We start from the raw sequence: 7,209 nt of genomic DNA on the forward strand, positions 1-7,209 counted from the left end.
CCAGCCAGGTTACCTGAGCTTCTTAACCCTTTACAGGGAAAAGGATTTTGGAATCTCTGGCCAGGAGGGATTTTATAGTACTGTACACAGGACAGCTGTTACCCTTCCCTTTATAGTTATGACACGCCCCCCCCCAAATCACAGATCGTGTTGGACAGCCGGTTCCACACTGGCTGTGATTTCTTCCTGGAGCTCTAGGAGAAAACAGAGTTAATAAGACACATGCACCTTTAGACATACTACTGATTATATAAAAACTAACAATATGTTCCACATTCCAAGAACAATTTTTAACCAGTTGATTCTGGGAAACTTTCCCGGGAGAGTGCATCAGCCACTTTGTTAGAAGCCCCTGAAACATGTTGTGTTTCAAAATCAAAATCTTGGAGAGCTAAACTCCACCGAAGAAGGTTTTTGTTATTCCCCTTGGCGGTATGAAGCCACTGTAGCGCAGCATGGTCTGTTTGTAGTTGGAAACGCCGTCCCCAAACATATGGGCATAGCTTTTCCAGCGCGTACACAATGGCGTAGCATTCCTTTTCGCTGATTGACCAGTGGCTTTCCCTCTCAGACAGTTTCTTGCTGAGAAACACGACAGGATGGAATTCTTGATTCGGTCCTTCCTGCATTAAAACTGCTCCCATGCCTCGCTCGGACGCATCTGTGGTTACTAGAAATGATTTGTCAAAGTCTGGGACCCTTAGCACAGGGTCAGACATGAGTGTTGCCTTAAGCTGGTTAAAGGCCTTTTGACACTCATCAGTCCACTGAACTGCATTTGGCTGTTTCTTTCTGGTTAGGTCTGTCAGCGGGGCGGCGATTTGGCTGTAGTGTGGTACAAATTGCCTATAATATCTGGCCAAGCCTAACAAGGATTGGACCTGTTTCTTTGACTTTGGAACCGGCCACTTTTGGATAGCATCCACTTTGGCTGTAGGGGATTTATAGTTCCTTGACCCACCTGGTGCCCCAGGTAAGTCACTCTGTTTTGGCCTATTTGACACTTTTTAGCCTTAACAGTTAGTCCTGCCTGTCGGATGCGCTCGAAGACTTTTTCCAGGTGCTCCAGGTGTTCTGTCCATGAATCAGAAAAAATGGCCACATCATCGAGGTAGGCAACTGCAGATTCTCTCAATCCCGCTAGTCTTTGGAAGGTGGCGGGTGCATTTCGCAACCCGAAAGGGAGTACATTGAATTCATACACCTCTGCCTGGGTGACGAAGGCTGACCTTTCCTTAGCGGGTTCATCTAGTGATACTTGCCAGTACCCTTTGGTTAAGTCTAAAGTAGAGATGAATTGGGCATATCCCAATTTCTCCAATAGCTCATCTGTGCATGGCATTGGATAGTTGTCAGGATGAGTTACAGCATTTAGCTTACGGTAATCCATGCAAAAGCGTATTTCCCCATCTGGTTTGGGAGCTAGAACCACTGGAGATGCCCATGCACTATTAGAGGGGCGGATTATACCCATCTGTAGCATGTCCTGGATCTCCCTTTGTATAGCAGTTTGGGCATGAGGTGACTCCCGGTAGGGTGGGGTTCTAATTGGGTGAGCATTACCTGTGTCAATGGAGTGGTATGCCCGTTCGGTCCGTCCTGGAGTGGCTGAGAAAATTGGTGCAAAGCTTGTGCACAGCTCCTTGATCTGCTGTCGCTGCAGACGTCCAAGGGTCGCGGAGAGGTTCACCTCTTCCACGCCACCATCCCTTTTTCCTTCATAGTAGACACCTTCAGGCCACTCCGCGTCATCTGTTTCCTGGGCTGTAAACTGGCAAACGTTTAATTTTCTGGAATAAAAGGGCTTAAGAGAATTAACATGGTATACCTTAGGCTTTATGTTGGAGGTGGGGGAGGCTATGAGATAGTTAACAGCTCCTAGATGCTCCTGGACCGTGAATGGTCCATCCCACGATGCTTCCATTTTATGGGCCTGGAGCGCCTTTAAGACCATGACTTGGTCTCCTACTTTGAAGGACCGTTCTCTGGAATGTTTATCATACCAGGCCTTTTGCTCTTCCTGAGCATCCTTTAGGTTTTCTTTAACAAGGGCTAAAGAGTGTCGGAGGGTGCCTTGTAGGTTGCTTACAAAGTCTGTTAGTTCCTGGAGAAGGCGTAAACCCCTCCCATTGCTGCTTCACCAACTGTAATGGCCCCTTAACCTCGCGGCCATACACAAGTTCAAATGGTGAAAACCCTAAACTGGGATGTGGTACAGCCCTGTAGGCAAAAAGTAACTGCTGCAACACTAGGTCCCAATCATTGGAGTGTTCATTTACGAATTTACATATCATGGCCCCCAAAGTTCCATTAAACCTCTCCACCAGGCCATTGGTTTGATGGTGATAAGGAGTGGCAACCAAGTGATTCACCCCATGAGCTTCCCACAGGTTTTTCATGATCCCTGCCAGGAAATTAGTTCCCGAATCTGTAAGGATGTCGGAGGGCCGACCTACCCTGGCAAAAATGTCTGCTAATGCCTGGCACACACTTTTAGCCCTGGTGTTGCTTAAGGGTACTGCTTCCGACCATCGGTTAGCAAAATCCATGAAAGTCAATATGTACTGCTTTCCTCTGGGTGTCTTCTTTGGGAAAAGACCCAGAATATCCACAGCTACTCGCTGAAATGGGACTTCAATTATGGGTAGTGGCTGGAGAGGGGCTTTAACCTGGTCTTGGGGCTTTCCCACTCATTGGCACACCTCACAAGACCGGACATCATTAGCAACGTCCTTGCCCATTCCCTCCCAGTGGAAGGACTTCCCCAACCGGTCTTTGGTACTGTTCACTCCAGAATGACCACTGGGATGATCATGGGCTAAGCTCAAGAGCTTTACCCGATACTTAGTGGGAACTACCAACTGTCTTTGAGGATGCCAGTCTTCCTGGTGCCCACCAGAAAGAGTCTCCTTGTATAAAAGTCCTTGTTCTACAACAAACCGGGATCGGTTAGAAGAGCTGAGAGGCGGTGGGGTGCTCCGCGCCGCCGCCCAAGCTTTCTGAAGGCTGTCATCTGCTTCCTGCTCGGCCTGGAACTGTTCCCTTGATGCTGGAGACATCAGTTCCTCCTTGGACTGTGGACTGGGGCTCGGTTCCTCTGGAAGCGATGCAGGTGCTGGGGCTGTTTCCATTGACTGTGAACCGCTCTCCGCTGGTGCACTATGTGGTATCTCAGGCTCTGGCTGAGCCTCTTGAGTAGGGTTATCTGCTGCTTCCGCCAGTTCGGGCTTGCTGGTGCCCTCTGGCGGTGGAGTTGTAGATGGGTTTGCAAGCGCTGGACTCAGTGCTGGCCATGGTTCTGGTGCTGGTTGCGTTGCCAGTTCCAGTTCTGGGACTGGCTTTGGCTGGGTCTCTGGGATTGGATCCACTATGGCTATTGCAGTCGTTGGCAGGGGATCCGGTTCCACCACCTTTGTCTGGGTCTCTGGTAACACAGACGGGGCCCTGGTGGACGGCTCAGGAACAGGGATGGGGGTGAAAGCTGGCTTAGCGTGGCTGCAGGTGACTATTGCCACCCTCTTGGCTAGCTTCACCTGGTTGGCCAAGTCTTCCCCCAGCAGCATGGGGATGGGATAATTGTCATAGACTGCAAAAGTCCACATTCCTGACCAGCCCTTGTACTGGACATGCAACTTGGCTGTAGGCAAGGTTACAGACTGTGACACGAAGGGCTGAATTGTCATTGGAGCCTCCGGGTTGATGAGTTTGGGGTCCACTAGGGATTGGTGGATAGTTGATACTTGTGCCCCGGTGTCCCTCCAAGCGATAACCTTCTTTCCGCCCACTCTCAAGGTTTCTCTTTGCTCCGAAGGTATGAGAGAGGCATCTGGGTCTGGGGATCTTTGGTATGATTGGGGTGTAATGAACTGTAATTGGTTGGAGTTCTTGGGGCAGTGAGCCTTTATATGTCCCAGTTCATTACATTTAAAACATCCCCCTGCTAAGGTATCACCGGGGCGATGTTGGTTGGTGGAGACTGGTGTGGTGGGGTGAGAAGGCATCTGGGGTTTCCCTTGGGATGGGGGTGGGGCCTTGGGTGTCCTTGGTGGTAAGGTTTGGTTTCAGGTTGCCCCTTCTGATATTCGCTCCAACTGCTACTAGTTTTTTTCTTTTCTGTCACCTCCAACCATTTGGCTCCAATCTCCCCCCGCCTCGGTTACAGTTTTGGGCTTCCTATCTAGGATGTACCTTTCTATTTCCTCAGGAACACCCTCTAAAAACTGCTCCATTTTTACTAGGGAAACCAGATCTTCCAGAGATTTAACATTTGCTCCTGATACCCAGGCATCACAATTTTTGTCAATGTGGTAGGCATGCCGGGTAAATGACACATCTGGTTTCCACCTTAGGGCTCTGAACTGCCGACGGGCATGCTGGGTGTTAGCCCCATTCTGAGTCTGGCCTTGTTTTTAAAAAGTTCATAACTGTTCATGTGTTCCTTAGGCATTTCAGCCGCCACCTCTGCTAAGGGTCCACTGAGTTGCGGCCTCAGCTCTACCATGTACTGGTCTGCAGTGATGCTGTATCCAAGGCAGGCCCTTTCAAAATTTTCTAAGAAGGCCTCAGTATCATCACCTGCCTTGTAGGTGGGGAATTTTCTGGGATGGGAAGGGGTACCTGGAGAGGGGTTGTTGGGATGGGCTGTTGTATCCGGCCTAGCCCTTGCTACTTCCAGCTCATGCTTCCTCTCTTTTTCTCTCTCCTCCATCTCTTTTTCTTTCAGCTCCATAGCTCTCTTGTGAGCCTCCTCTTTGGCTTTTTCTTCTTTGGTAGTCATTTTCCTGTTTTCTTGTGCTGGGTCACACCCCTCTGCAGTTGACTGAAACTGGGATGCACTCAGCTCAGGCTGCTGCTGAGTTAACAGAGACTTTCTAACTAGCTACTTCCGAGGAGGTAGAAAGAAAAAAAACCAATTCAGCTTGTAAATTCCCTTTACCAACTGTTTGCTCATAAATTGAACACTTCTCTTAACAAAGGCCCTTGTTAAAAAAACTTAACACCTCTGCCTTCAGGCAAGGAGAGATAAGATATGCATCTACCTTCAGCTCTGCTTTCCAAGCAACTAGAAGGAAAAAAAAAATCTTACTGGCTTTTGGGTTTAAAATGAATCCCACTGCTCTGCCACCATGTCAAGGCTGCTTCCCCACTCTGAACTTTAGGGTACAAATGTGGGGGCCTGCATGAAAACTTCTAAGCTTAACTACCAGCTTAGATCTGGTCCGCTGCCACCATTCCCAAGTGGATTCCCTTCCCTGGGAAGCCTTGAGAAACTCTTCACCAATTCCCTGGTGAATACAGATCCAACCCCCTTGGATCTTAAAGCAGGGAGAAATGAACCACCCCCCCTCCTTCCTTCCACCAACTCCTGGTGAATACAGATCCAACCCCCTTGGATCTAAAAACAAGGAAAAAATCAATCAGGTTCTTAAAAAGAAGACTTTTAATTAAAGAAAAAAGGTAAAAATCATCTCTGTAAAATCAGTATGGAAAATAACTTTACAGGGTAATCAAACTTAAAGAGCTCAGAGGACCCCCCTCTAGCCTCAGGTTCAAAGTAAAGCAAACAGAGATAAACACTCTAGTAAAAGGTACATTTACAAGTTGAGAAAACAAAGTAAAACTAACACGCCTTGCCTGGCTGTTTACTTACAAGTTTGAAATATGAGAGACTTGTTTAGAAAGATGTGGAGAACCTGGATTGATGTCTGGTCCCTCTCAGTCCCAAGAGCGAACGACTTCCCAAACAAAGAGCACAAACACAAGCCTTCCCCCCCAAGATTTGAAAGTATCTTGTCCCCTTATTGGTCCTTTGGGTCAGATGTCAGACAGGTTACCTGAGCTTCTTAACCCTTTACAGGGAAAAGGATTTTGGAGTCTCTGGCCAGGAGGGATTTTATAGTACTGTACACAGGACAGCTGTTACCCTTCCCTTTATAGTTATGACAATTTCAAACCAATCTGATAGCTTTGTTTGATAGGATATTGAGTCTTGTGGATAAGGGAGAAGCTGTGGATGTGGTATACCTAGACTTTAGTAAGGCATTTGATACGGTCTTGCATGATATTCTTATCAATAAACTAGGCAACTTAGATGGGGCTACTATAAGGTGGGTGCTTAACTGGCTGGATAACCGTACTCAGAGAGTTGTTATTAATGGTTCCCAATCCTGCTGGAAAGGCATAACATGTGGGATTCCACAGGGGTCTGTTTTGGGACTGGCTCTGTTCAATATCTTCATTAACAACGTAGATATTTGCATAGAAAGTACGTTTATTAAGTTTGCAGATGATACCAAACTGGGAGGGATTGCAACTGCTTTGGAGGACAAAGTCATAATTCAAAATGATCTGGACAAATTGGAGAAATGGTCTGAGGATGAAATTTAACAAAGACAAATGCAAAGTGCTCCACTTAGGAAGGACAAATCAGTTTCACACATACAGAATGGGAAGAGACTGTCTAGGAATGAGTAGGGCAGAAAGGGATCTAGGGGTTATAGTGGACCACAAGCTAAATATGAGTCAACAGTGTGATGCTGTTGCAAAAAAAGCAAACGTGATTCTGGGATGTATTAACAGGTGTGTTGTGAGCAAGACACGAGAAGTCATTCTTCCACTCTACTCTGCGCTTGTTAGGCCTCAACTGGAGTATTGTGTCCAGTTCTGGGCACCGCATTTCAAGAAAGATGTGGAGAAATTGGAGAGGGTCCAGAGAAGAGCAACAAGAATGATTAAAGGTCTTGAGAACATGACTTATGAAGGAAGGCTGAAAGAATTGGGTTTGTTTAGTTTGGAAAAGAGAAGACTGAGAGGGGACATAATAGCAGTTTTCAGGTATCTAAAAGGGTGTCATAAGGAGGTTGGAGAAAACTTGTTCACCTTAGTCTCAAAGAATAGAACAAGAAGCAATGGGCTTAAACTGCAGTAAGGGAGGTTTAGGTTGGACATTAGTAAAATGTTCCTAACTGTCAGGGTGGTTAAACACTGGAATAAATTGCCTAGGGAGGTTGTGGAATCTCCATCTCTGGAGATATTTAAGAGTAGGTTAGATAAATGCCTATCAGGGATGGTCTAGACAGTATTTGGTCCTGCCATGAGGGCAGGGGACTGGACTCAATGACCTCTCGAGGTCCCTTCCAGTCCTAGAATCTATGAAACTATGAAACCCCAATTTTGTGAGCATTCCATGGCCCGCCATACAATTTCCAT

The sequence above is a fragment of the Trachemys scripta genome, chromosome 12 (assembly GCF_013100865.1).
Source record: "Trachemys scripta elegans isolate TJP31775 chromosome 12, CAS_Tse_1.0, whole genome shotgun sequence".
Taxonomy (NCBI): Eukaryota; Metazoa; Chordata; order Testudines; family Emydidae; genus Trachemys; species Trachemys scripta.